This window comes from Polyodon spathula, chromosome 10, assembly GCF_017654505.1.
Source record: "Polyodon spathula isolate WHYD16114869_AA chromosome 10, ASM1765450v1, whole genome shotgun sequence".
NCBI lineage: Eukaryota > Metazoa > Chordata > Actinopteri > Acipenseriformes > Polyodontidae > Polyodon > Polyodon spathula.
This window is the reverse complement of record NC_054543.1, coordinates 27,025,420-27,038,753: the sequence shown is the minus strand read 5'-3', so window position 1 is coordinate 27,038,753 and position 13,334 is coordinate 27,025,420. Positions and strand designations below refer to the sequence as shown.

The 13,334-nt window shown below is 38.3% G+C and overlaps 1 protein-coding gene across 4 annotated transcripts in view; it reads right to left on the bottom strand.

Annotated features, from left to right (window-relative positions):
• The window catches only part of LOC121322038 (double-stranded RNA-specific editase 1-like), a 181,146-nt gene that overhangs the window by 146,605 nt on the left and 21,207 nt on the right, over positions 1-13,334 (bottom strand). For 3 of the 4 annotated variants that reach the window (XM_041261488.1, XM_041261484.1, XM_041261487.1), the window contains exon 2: positions 4,041-4,125. The exons of the other annotated variant lie outside the window; for it this stretch is intronic. The gene's annotated coding sequence lies outside the window, so the exon portion shown is untranslated. The remainder of the gene's footprint in view (positions 1-4,040; positions 4,126-13,334) is intronic. 4 annotated transcript variants of the gene reach the window in all.

The following is a 13,334-nucleotide window of genomic DNA, read 5'->3' as shown; positions in this document are numbered from 1 at the left end:
TACTGTATTTGAAATTCTACTTTTATTCACAATCTCGTTGCTATTATTATTATTATTAGTGCTAGTAGCGAGAAATACTGTAATAATAAAGAAAATCAAAGAATAAAACAGTACTAATATTATTAATAATTTAGCTAATGCCTTTATCCAAGGTGCCTTCCTTAACTTACTCCAGCAGCTTATAGTATTCGTTTTGGATTGTCCTTTTACTACAGCGAACAAAAGGCTTTGGACCCAAACATGGTTGTTAAAGCGAGGGTGTACTGTATTAAGTATTTGACTTATATGCTTAATATACAACACTTGCACATTTCAATTTATAATGTGTGGACATTTGTTATTTCATTTTTGTTATTTTTCACCTTCCATAGTGTTCAACATTTAACAGAGGGCATAAAGAAGTTTGGATCAGAATCCAATATCATCCCTTACAAAAAAGTAACATACTGCAAGAATACTTGTGCCAAAATTGTCTGGTTTTAGTATACTATTGGTATAATTATACTATTCTATTTTGGCACAAGTGTACTTGCAGTATACAACTTTGTATATTATTTTTGTAAATAATGCAACATAGTTCTCAAATATTGGACATCTTACTTCTCTTTTGCATACCTGCATTGTCTCTTGCTAGATATGCACCTCCAGATTCTGACAAACACTTACAAAACCAGGAGCAACTTCTGCTCTGGATCAAAAAGCTATAATGCTCTGCGGCTGCCCGCCTATGTAGATAACTATCAAAAAACTAGGAGAAACTAACTAAAAAACACGTCTGGGAAAAACAAAAGAAAATCTGGAAAAAGTCTGGAATTTTGATGTTGAAAAAGTGTATGAACCCTGAGATACTGTATCTATATTGAGTACAGTGTACTTTGTACAAATCACAGTCCATAGGTCAATTATGGGCAACATGACATTTTTTTGAGACAACCAAATGTCTACAATGGACTGCCCGAAGAATAAGTACCATTACCAAAATTTTGCGAGCCCTGAACCACAGGAAAACAATAAGCAATCCCTGCGTGTGAAAACCAGATCTTTATGACTATAAGAGAATAGGATTTAGTTTAGGAGATTTTTACCCCGGAACAGTTTAGCGAGGAAGTGCATCATTTTAGTTGGATTATCAATTAAAAAGTAATTGGAAGCTACCTATTTGCAGAAGTCTTCTATATAGTTCCCTTGTAAGCAGTTCAAGTGCATACAGGTTAGAAGCACTCAGGTCTTAACTTACCAATAGTATAAGTTCTTATTCATGGCGTTAAAAGATGTACAGCCCTCTATGCCAGCAGCATGAATCTCATTAGTTACCTGTTCATATGTATATGTTTTATTGCTTCCCATCTCAGCTTTGGCATAAGAAACTTGAGAAAAGAAAAATCAATTACAAAAAGGATTACGTGTGTAAATTAGCGTAGTAATAGGTGAACGTAGTTTGCAGATTAAACCATAGTTTCTCTCAGCCAGGCCTCTGTTGAAGGGGTGTTTTGAAAAGTACCACACAGTGCATAAGTACTGAAAGGACTAAATAAACTTCAAAATAAAACAACGTAACCAAAGGTAGTAAAAAATACTATTTCATGTGGCAACATTATCTCGGGCTCCAGAAGGATTATGGGTAACAAACCACTGAAGTGATATATTCAGAAAATATATACTTTTGCCAGGGTATCTCATCTTTATAATGCAACGGTCTGATGACCAGTCAGTAAACAATAATGTGTATTGCACAGCAGTGAAAAGGGTTGCAGTCCTGTAAATAATAAGCACAGTACTAACACACGCAATTAGACACACACACGATCACAGGTCCAAAATGAGTGCTCTCAGAGCTTGTGGTGAAGTAAATATAAATATGTTCTACAGTGGTGAAGTGTTGTCCGGGTTTATTCCTGGCCTATAGCGACAGCTCCAGAACGTGTTATCCGTCTATAAACACACAAGTATCAATTATAGCCGAGACAAACAAAACAAACACTCACGATTATTTATTTTGCGCACTGCAAGGGTACTTCCAGGTTAGGTTTCGTAACCAAAGCGAAGGAACAGATACGATACGAGATACGAGTCTCCACCCCATTTATATGCTAGTACACATGACCCCTTGGTAAACGATTGCAGCTGCTTTTACAAACTGCGGCTGCTACATTGTTTCCTGTCCGGGACAATATGTTCTGGCAATGGAATCTCGCCTTCTTCCAGGCTGACCGACTTCCCGACCCTGGAAATGAACTGTCAGGCCAGCCTGTCCAAAGGACCATACCTTTGAGTTACATTATTTTTACAAACACAGGCCATGGACCTATGTTAGGTGTTTAGTTCCATGATTGTCCTCGAGTTCAGCCAGAGTGCGCCCTCGCTACCAAATGAAAGCTTAGTGTGGAAACTGCATGAATCTGCTGCTTTGTGCTTTAGCTTCTTTCGTGCACTGAAGTCTGTAATGCCAGCTGACAGTACATCATGACAAGACTTTTAGCAACAACATAGGAGTCTTTGTGTCTCCTGACAGCTGCCCATACAGATAACATAGAACAGACTGCTCCTCTAGAGAGCTGATACAGCTGTGGGGAAGTGATCAAACATATACATGTGAACAGATAACTAAGGAGATTCATGCTGATGGCACAGAGCTATAAATCTGAACACCCTTAATAATTATTTATCATTTTCAATTTAAGACCACAAGCAACGTATGCAAGGCAAACTATTAGATGTTTCGCAATGATAATAGGAAGCAACAATCTAACAGTAGCTATGGTTACATTCAAATTACTATGAAGATATCCTATTTAAAAAAACACACAAACAATCTTAGAACGTTATTTTTGTAATACATGACAAAAAGTATAAAAAATTTCAAAATTATTTTATTATTGTTTTTTAATTCTGAAGTAGTTTCCATGTCCGCTGTGTTCAGTGCAGTATATCCCTCTCCACAAGAATATATCCTTCACGGGCTGACAATTAGCATTCTTATCCTATCTACTTTAGTAATATAAGCAATTTATGGCAGTGAACACAGAAAAAGCAACACAGTGATTCCTATCACAGAAATGCTTGAATATGTATCAGATCAACTATTTTACTGCTCCACATACCCCAGCAAGCAACACTAAAGCTAGTAAATGATTATTATTACTTTAAATCTACATTTAGGGATCAAAGAGCACAGCCAGCCAGACAATCTCATCTACAATCAGAAGGCACAAAGGGAAAAAAAATCTGTAACCAGATTTTCAGTGGAACATTCAAGTAAAATGCAACTGCAAACAAAGATATAGGGATACAAAAGGATTTGATATTCAGGGTGAGGGGTTTTACTAAATCCCTGTTAACAGCGCATGTATAAAGACTTTTTTTTGGAACAAACGGATTTCAGATTAGATTCTGCAGCAGCTCTTGTGGAAGATTAGGCCAGCATGCATGAGAAATTTCAATTAAAGAATCTCCTTGGAAGATCACTCGAAGCCAGCCAGCAGTCTAATAAAAACCCACAATGAGTCAGAATATGCTTTTACAAAACGAGCTGGGTGTGATCCTTTGGCACTATCTTTCCCTGGCCTTGTTTACTTTAACAGTGTAAAACTTGGAAGACTCGCAGTGAAGTTCAAGGAGCTTCAGAACACAGCCCTTCAACTCCGCTAGAAAACTGACTGACTGATTCAGAAAGACAGGGACTGTGGTCTAACGCCCTTGGGGTTTCATTGTTAGCCGTGTAGCACTATATTTGGAAATTGTTAATCCCCAACAGCACCTTCAGTTTGGCAGCTCTGAACTGGTTGCTACAAATCTGTTACAGCCTAGTGAATGCATTGTGCACAAATTACATTATCTTAGGGCTGTTTGTGCCTATGTAATCATAACCACTGGTGTTTAAGACTAGGAATTAATTGAAGTATGCTTTATAAAACTCTTGAACACGCTGAACACATTTTATAAAAGGGCACACCCTAGCTCAGTTCATAACTAGGTACAGTCACAACAAAAGGCTTTTGAAATGGATCTGCAATACAATAGAGTAAAGATACACTACTTACAGGAGAATTATAGTTCAGGGCAGTCTGAAGCTTGAAAATGCAGACTGGACACTTGGTACTGTGGCAGGTGAAACAGCAGGGTGCCCTGTGTGAAAATATTAAGGAGAGTGAGACAACAGCAGAGCACTTGATTCTGCACTGTTGCAAGTGTGGGGCTCACACACACACACGACAGGACAGCCATGATAAAGGGTAACACTGTTACTACAGCACAGCACAGGCAACAGCCAGGGCTACTGCAGAGACAAGGTCCTGCACATTTCAAAGTGATGCACAGGTAAAAATGTCACGTTTAAATGGATAAAAAGATAAAACTGTGTATGGGATAGTCTGCACAAGAAAGCAGTGTTCCTGGAGACTGTAATCTATCAAAATCAATCACAATACAGTCCTGTAAGGGGCTATTGGAGCTGCATAACCTAAAATGCTCAAAATGCCGATTATTATTTTTATTCTGCACTATATCTAAAAATTTGTTTTCACTCATCTTGCCATATCATGAGCTATCTCAATGTTCTTTTTCCAGGAAAAACAAATATTTAAGCCGGTTATCAGCTGTAAATCTGCCATTGATTTAATGACGTCAAACATATTGAGCTACCAACCAGGAGAGACTCTGCACTAAAATCCTGTACATAATATTTTGAATTGAATTAAATAAATAAATAAATAAATAAATCTCAACAGCAAAATAAAAACAACACCTTGTCCATTCTTGTTGGATCTTACTTCTCCCATTTCACCGCAAGGATAGAACTCAATTTGCAACATGCTTAAGGTTAAAACAGTGAACAATGTCTGCACTGGTATTCATACTCACAATGATGAGGGATTTTACAGAAAAGTGCTCCTCTGCCTATCCTACAGTAATTACACTGCTATGCTTAAAGGTCAGAATACGGTCACTTTTTCCTCAGCGATTCCAGATGAATTAATTGCATTTAATGTACTATGATGCTTTACTACGTCAGACTGCGTCTAAAGCCCAGTAACACACACACACACACACACACACACACACACACACACACACACACAGCGAAACCCTTGTAATACATCAACGGGAGGATGCAGTGTATTTTATTAGCACTGCAGTCAAGAGCCCAAAAGGAGATCCTTGGGCTACCGTACTTTCTGTTCCGACAGCAGATGGGAGGACCTAGGACAAAGCCTTCCTTCTTGCACAAACAAATACTTATTCAGCCTGTGACAGAACTCACAGGCACACATGCAGGAAGACCTGCAAGGTCATAAGAACCATCAGCTTATAATTAGGGTCTGACTGTGCCAGAGTCCTGTGAAATAAGAACCTGAAGCAGACTACTACACTGAACCCAACTGTAAATGTTTAATCTTACCCTACATTTTTGAAAAAGGAATAATCTGTTACTGTTATAAAACCAGTAAATAGTTCACAGAAGGTTTTGCAAGAGTTACATTTTCCTAAAAATGTCTCATAAAGCAATACTAAAATGAGCCTACAACTTAAATGTTTGTTGTTACAGTACATGAAGGGAACTGGAATCCTCCCAATAAAGAATGCACTCATCTCAGAAAGAACACATTTTTACAAACAGAAATGTTATAGTAAATGTCTGATTTTCATAACCTTGGTCCACAAATTCTTATGTCTGTGACTGTACAATCTGATGTATATGTATATAAGAGCTGTCGAACGAATATTTGACATGTACTTGGACACAAAAATTAGACGTTCGTATTCATTAGAAAATGACAGCAAAATCTTGCACTTATTAACCACTTCATCCGAAGCTGAGTAACAGCTAATGAAAAAGAGCTCTGAGATGTGAGATTTTATATATAAAAAAATAAAAAGAAATAGAAATAAAACACACAGAATCAACACAGCGGCTCTTTGGCCTCTATCTAAAAGTTTTAAACAGCAAAAATAAACAAAGCAGATTATGCGCGCGCATGCATAGTGATTTCTAAGAAAGGTCATCTGGGTCAAAAGCACGTGCTGCTTTAGAGTGAGTCAGACTCTCACGGGACAGAAAAATTCTGAAATGCCTCGCTTAAACAGTGCCCAACTTGCTGGAAATGGTGTAGTGATTTTTATATTATATATTTTTTGTTGTGACTTTGTTTTGTGAAATGTAATAAATGAGAACCAAAACAGTGAGTCCCCTTCATTTTACAACACCATTTCCAAGTTTGTTTTATTTGAAGTGTTTAAAGTTAAATTTCAGTTTTCGTTTGCTTGTTGAGCTACAAAAAGGCACAAGTAAACCTTGTGTTATTACCTTATGAAAACGTGTCTATGGCCATTGTTTACTGTTAAGAAACTTCAATGGCAAGGAAGGTGAAAAAAAGTAAAAAATAAATAAAATGCAGTGTCATCTTTATGCATTTATTTCGGGAATAAACAAAAAAAAAAAACATTTAACTTGAACTGCTATTTGGCATCCATTGTTTTGCAGTTAACTCACTGGGGTAAAGTAAGGCCTACCAACGTATTCTTTACTCCAGGGATATTTTTCTACTCTAACATGTTACATACTGCAACGTCTTGCTGTAAAAATAAAAGGCACACACACACAGGGGCCACGTGTATTTTATAAAATTAACAAATATTAAAATTATGAGCGAATATCCTAAGATAAAAAAAACCTGTATTCATATAATGAAGTAATACACTACTACCAGTGCAACAGATCGCCAACACTTCTGGAGCAAAACAGGTTTTATGGTAGCGATTCACCAAATACTTTGGTCACAAATATTTATGGCTTTATAGTGTTTTGTTTAAATATAACTGATACAGCACTGTGGCAAAGTGGTTGGTAAGGGGAACAGGTGTAGCGGTGATGCGATGCAGGAGTGATGAACAGACAACAGTGATTCAGTGAACAAGTGTTTATTTGTGCTGTTTCCAGGTCTGGCGACCGTCAAATAATAAATCCCCGGCCGTACACAACAATGTGTAAAGCGCGGGGATGGCGAACACAGTACAGTCTCACACACAAACAAAGGCACGGTCACCAGTCCTGGGTGATATTCAAACGTGCAGGTGCTCTGTGCAGTGGTGCTCCGGATAGTGCTTTACGTGGCGACAGCTCCGGAGGTGTGCGTTAACTGTCTAGTGGTGCGAAAAAGACAGACAATTATAAACAAACAAAGACAACACACAACACGTAATACACTCTGAGAGCTCCTCAGTCCTTCTCTCCTCACGTTACCCAAACGAAGGAAAAGATCAGCGTTACCCTGGCCCCTATATGTAATCCCGCATGATATCTAGGTAAACGGTTGCAGCTGCCTTATTACTTGCAGCTGCCTCTCGTTTATCTTTCAAATCAATACAGTCTTACAACAGAGTCGCGCTTCTTTCCAGGCTGACCCACTTCCCTGACCCGGAAACAAACTGTCAGGCCAGCCCTTCCAGATACTTCTCCTCTCGTTCTTTAGCGCCCTCACAGGTTGGGAGGAAGATTCATCACCAGAACTCATCTTTCCGTCACAAGCACAAATAAATAACATGTTTTTGAAGTTCTTATTGCAAGTTTTGTCTTTCTTTTGCAGTATTTTTTGTAATTAATTTTCTGTTAAGTCACAGAATCGCCATTCAGCTGTTTTTTCATTCAGCCATTTTATCTTCTTGCTGGAGTGAAGGTGGAAGGCGTTCCTTTGAAAAGAGGCTGGACTGCCAATGATGTGAACCAATCACATGACAGACAGAGACTATTGCCCAGTGGTGTAAGGGTGGGCGCGTTGTTTTATTCACCATTGCAAACAAACTGGTGAGACAAAAAAAAAATTAAAAATGTGGTAATATTTATTGCATTTACTTATTTTAACTAGAAACATTACATTTATGTTCAAATGCCATATTTAATTTAATACATTGATAAAAACTAGGAACAAATGGAATTGTGTTTTTGTTGAAAAAAATATTACTGTGATATTGACAACACAGTACAGCAAAGGTCAAGTAATGTTTTTTCATTGTAACACTTTTAGAGATAGCAAAACAGTGTCCAAGGGTTTGTTTTTCCAGAGTACAGAATACAGTTGTGGTCTTTACAGCAAGGGCTTGCACTTGCACTGAATCTAATTTAACTGGAAAAATCCATTAATTGTATAGGATGTGAGCCTGAAAAAGGACAAGAAATGGCATTATCTAATATTAATGGACTCTATTCATTCCACAGGACTAATACTGTAAGTCCACGTCTTGACAGCTTTAAACTCGCCACTGAAGAAAAGAAATGGACCCACAGAGCATGGTGTTTCAAGACAGCAATTCCTAACAGTTAATGAAGTGAGGTTCCACACAAGGCTTGAATCCAAGCAAAGGGCATTTCATCCTGCCACTTCTACTGTTGTCTGCCCCTATTAGAATGGTTAACAGGCTTAATCTGAGCTTGCAAATCATCAGGATAATGCATTTACTAAAGCACTTTATATTAAGCACCTTGAATTCTGAAGAGCTTTGTTGCTAGACACTTGCTAAGCAGCCTCAGTTTTTCTTAGGGTTCGTATTTCATACCTTTAAAGGATATATTCTAATCAGCAAGGCAAAGACATTGTAGTTAGGTTTAATAAGTGTCAATTTCACGGTAGCCTTAAATTTCTGATGTGTTGTACAATACATTTTGTATTGAAATGTTGCTGTACTAAAGTACTAAATGTTTGCTGGAATGGAGATAAAGTAGACCCTCGTATATTAGGAAACGCCGGCCACAATGTATGTGCCCCAATAATATCCAATTAAGTGTGACGCTCGGTGACTTTGAATTGAAGAAGATCAGCTACAAGTAGCTACTAAACCATTAAGATTAAGCACATGATTAAAGGAGGGTATATAAACTCATACTCTACAGAGTTCAAATTAATTGGTTTTCTCCCCAATTTAGTGTGCCCAATTGTTATCTGTATCCTTGGCTCACTGCTCGCAGCCCCCCACCGACTCGAGGAACGGAGGCTGGAGCACTCGTCCTCTGAAACGTGCTCCTGCCAATCTGTCATTTTTCGCACTGCAGAGCAACAGCGAGGCCACCAGACCTATAGCGCCGGAGGACAACGCAGATCTGACGGCTCCACTGCAAAACCACAGGCGCTCTATCGGCCACAGGAGTCGCTGATGCGCAGTGAGCTGTGGATTCCCCTGCCGACCTAAGCCCTCCCTACCCGGGCAGCGCTCGGCCAATGGTGCGCCTCCCGAGGAACTCTCGTTCACGGTCGTCTGTGACATAGCCTGGACTCGAACCTGCGATCCCCAGGCTATAGGGCACATCCTGCACTCCATGTGGATTGCCTTTACTGGAACCGCCACACAGGAGGCATAAATTAATTGTGTTTGATTGGTTATAAAATGGTAAGAAGCTTTCAGAAAAACTGAGTTATTCTGGTGGTTCGAAGCCACTCGTGCAGTACACTAAAATTTCTCTTTGCCAATTAAAAAAAAATTAATTCTGTAAAGTGTGTGTAGTACAGGTACTGTATAATATCATAACATGTTAACTGTGTACTATGTAGGCTACAGTATAGAAAATGCACTGAAATCATTTAGTTTCAATTTAAACTAATGTTGTATTATTTCCACATTATGCAGAAATGTGTACAGTGCAGCAGCATGTTGTTACTGGTAGCCTATAGGCTAAAATAAAAAGGTGCGCTAGGCATTCATTTGATTTTATTGCTGTACTGTATACTGTAGAGGCGTTGCAAATGGAAAGAGGTTACTGCAGCACAGGCATGAGTTAATGTTGATACCCAGCTGTGCCCAGGCATCTTGTGTAAAACAGACAGTCCTATGGTTTTCTGAAACAATCCTGTTATGTGTAGGAAGGTCCAGTCCAGCAACTGCACACCTCCTGTAAGTCTGATTCAATGCCAGACGCTGGTGGTAGATATTGTAAACAACTTAATTTCTTAAAGATCAATGAGGAAAACAGCTAAGCTGATATTTTAACAACCAGCACTAATCTCGTACAGACTAAGTAATTTGCTTGTAGCAGCTGCGGTAGCCTCCGGCTAAATCTTAATGAAAAACAGGAAAAATGACTTCTACTTCACTTTATTAAAATGTACCACACACAGCTGCATGTGTTCAAGTCAAGGTATGCAACCATGCCTCTATATTTCACGTCACATGTTATGTCTGTCACACACTATTCAGGGAACCAGGAATGTAGCAACTGCTGCCACTACATTAGAGGTAAACATTACTCAAAGCATGACACACTTCAAAAAACCAGGCCAGCACTTACATCTACTTGCATATGTCCAACACATAACTAGAAAGGGAGTGTACTGCACAGTTTTATTGCACTATAATATCTGGAACACGACAGTAATTCCATCTCCCAACTTTAAAGTTTTACCTGTGTGCGATTACCTTTTTTACATTATTTTTGGTCCCCCATAAAACTATAGATGTCAGATTGTTAGTTCCCTAAATATTTAAACTTTAGGAGTAAACCAATTAAAACATTTGAAACTGGCCAGTAAGATGTGTTGTAGAGTGGTGAGGAGAAACAGCGCCATGAGTTTGGTCTCCCAGAGCAGCGGATTGCCAGAGCTAATACAATAATCCCTCTGGAATTGCCAGAGAAGACCAGCATCTGTGCTCCCCTGACTGCACACAAGAGCCACGCCTTTACTATGGGTGACAACAAAAGGGATGGGGTCTTAGTAACACATGAACAAACTGGACACAGGTGTTGCTCAGCATCTCGTATGTTCTAACCAGTAAAGAGATGTGTTAAATAAGTGTTGTCATACTGACAACATTTGGACCCCGTCATTTGTATTACGCAACTAATGAAGATGATGTTTCTGGTAAATTCTTGCAGAATATAAATAAATAGTAAGCCCATATGATAATAGAGATGGGCTGTTTGAAGAAATTCTGATATTAAAACCAACAAAACTAATAAACAAAACATAGCAGTATTTAATTTGTACAGTATGAGTTAACAAAATATTGATTAAAATGAAGCATAGCAAAGGAATAACTACAAATGCTTTCTAGATACAAAACATTCAACAAATTGATGTGGTAGCAGAAGAGGGACAAATACTGTATAATTACAGTACAATTGTTAGAAGCACCAACACAATATGAAGACTGCTTAAAGTAAAAAATTATGTAAAAAAAAACAGAAAAAAAACACCAGAAACAAGCACTATGTTCAAAGTGTTTTGTGAAAAGACCTGTCTGAGGAATGTAATGGCAAGGTAAAGAAGGGTCTGTCAGACTGTGCAAAAACCAACTGCATCCCAAACTGAGGAATCACACAGGAGAAGACACTGACATGAATGCAAGAAATGTTATAAAACTGATCATGTCAAATTGTAAACATGTATGTCAATTGTACAGAGAACCCCTTACAAACTAAATTACTGTATTTCAGGGAACAGCCTTATACAGCTTAGACAAACAGTCAACCCCATTCTATGGAAGCCCAGAATGAATCACTTAAACCTTCAATACGTCTGTTCTTCAAAATGCTGGGAAGCACCTAAAAGTATTTAAACTGCCTCATAGGTAAATGTGGTGTGAAAGCATATATACCACACACTTCATTATCATACCTACTGGTTTAAAAGACTGAAATCATAAATAGCAGGTTTACTCTATGTACTGTAGTAATGACCAAACATCACTAAAACTTCAGCATGCTTCACTGGAGTGCATTGCAGTGTTCGTACACATTTCCAGGCCCACCATACAAATCGAAAAATTACCAAATTAATTTGAGACGTAGTATTTAACAATAAACTTCTGTGCATATATTTTACACAAAAATTCAACCAGACAGTGCCATTGTATGTGTTTTACACTTAAATATGGCTTAAATATTAAATATGGAATTTTACTCAAATGGGTACCATGGTAAAGTGTTTCTACACAGGCATGCTTGAGAAAGTGACACAAGTGAAGTATTCTAATCACAACACCGCACATCTGTCTTTGTTTAAAATCCAAAAAATGGAAGAGACTCAAAAAATGTGGAAAAGTTAGAGGTGGATTTTAAGCAACGGATATTTAAAAAGAAATAAACCCAAAGAAAGGTTATGAAAACAGACATATCGTCAGTGAGTACAGTGACTGAAAGTCTGACATTTTCCAGTATCCAATTAATTTATACATCGGTCCCTACAAGGTCTGATAATATTCTGCATAACAAAGTTGAACAATAAACTCATGCTAATTGAAAGATATTCAGGGGTTTCCATGCAATTTATTTATTTATTTATTTATATTTATTTATTTTTTTTAAACTTGAGACATTTATACGAGAAAAATGTTTTGTGTAAAATGCTTTTTTGGGTTTCCGTTCGCTCAGTTTATTTTACTCGAGTAAACCGGGATTTCACCTGACGTCATGCAAATGAATGGGAAAGGTGGGAGTTGAGATGTAAATTAGCTATGTGTAAAGTACTAGTTCTGTTTGAAGATTACTAGTGAAATTTTGTGAAAGTGTGGTTTCCATGGACTGAGAACTAGTACACGAGTGAATCTAAGCTGCTGTAATAAAGCAAAATACCTCGTGCCTGGTTGGTTAATAATCTGTTTTACTGCTCTTGGCCAAATTGTTTTACAAATGTCATTAGTGGGGTGTCATGTGGTTAGTTGTGAATACTGTTTCAACTAATTTATCTTCCAACTCAAATTAGAAATTAACGAAAGGTATAAAATGAAACTGAACAGGTATTGCAGATCACCATTATATATAAAAGTTAAGTTTTTAAGTGCTTGGGATTATTGTACTGCTGAAAGGTGAATTTCCTCCCAAGCTTCAGTTTTTTAGCAGACTGAAGCAGATTCTCTTGCAGTATTTTCCTGTATTTTGCTCCATCCATTCTTCCTTCAACTGTAACAAGATGCCCAGTCCCTGCTGATGAGAAGCATCCCCACAGCATGATGTTGCCACCACCATACTTCACTGTAGGGATGGTGTGTCTTGAGGCATGGGCAGTGTTAGGTTTGCGCCACACATAGCGCTTTCAGTTTTGGGCAAAAAGCTCTATCTTGGTCTCATCTGACCACAAAACCTTTTCCCACATCGCAGCTAGGTCACTCTCATGCTTTCTGGCAAACTCCAAACGTGCTTTCAGATGGTACTTTTTGAGTAACGGCTTCTTTCTTGCCACCCTCCCATACAGGCCAGTGTTATGCAGAGCTCTTGATATGGTTGACTGGTGCACCATTACTCCACTCCCAGCCACTGAACTCTGTAGCTCCTTCAAAGTGATTGTTGGCCTCTCTGTGGCTTCTCTCACAAGTCTCCTTCTTGTTTGAGTGCTGAGTTTTGAGGGACGGCC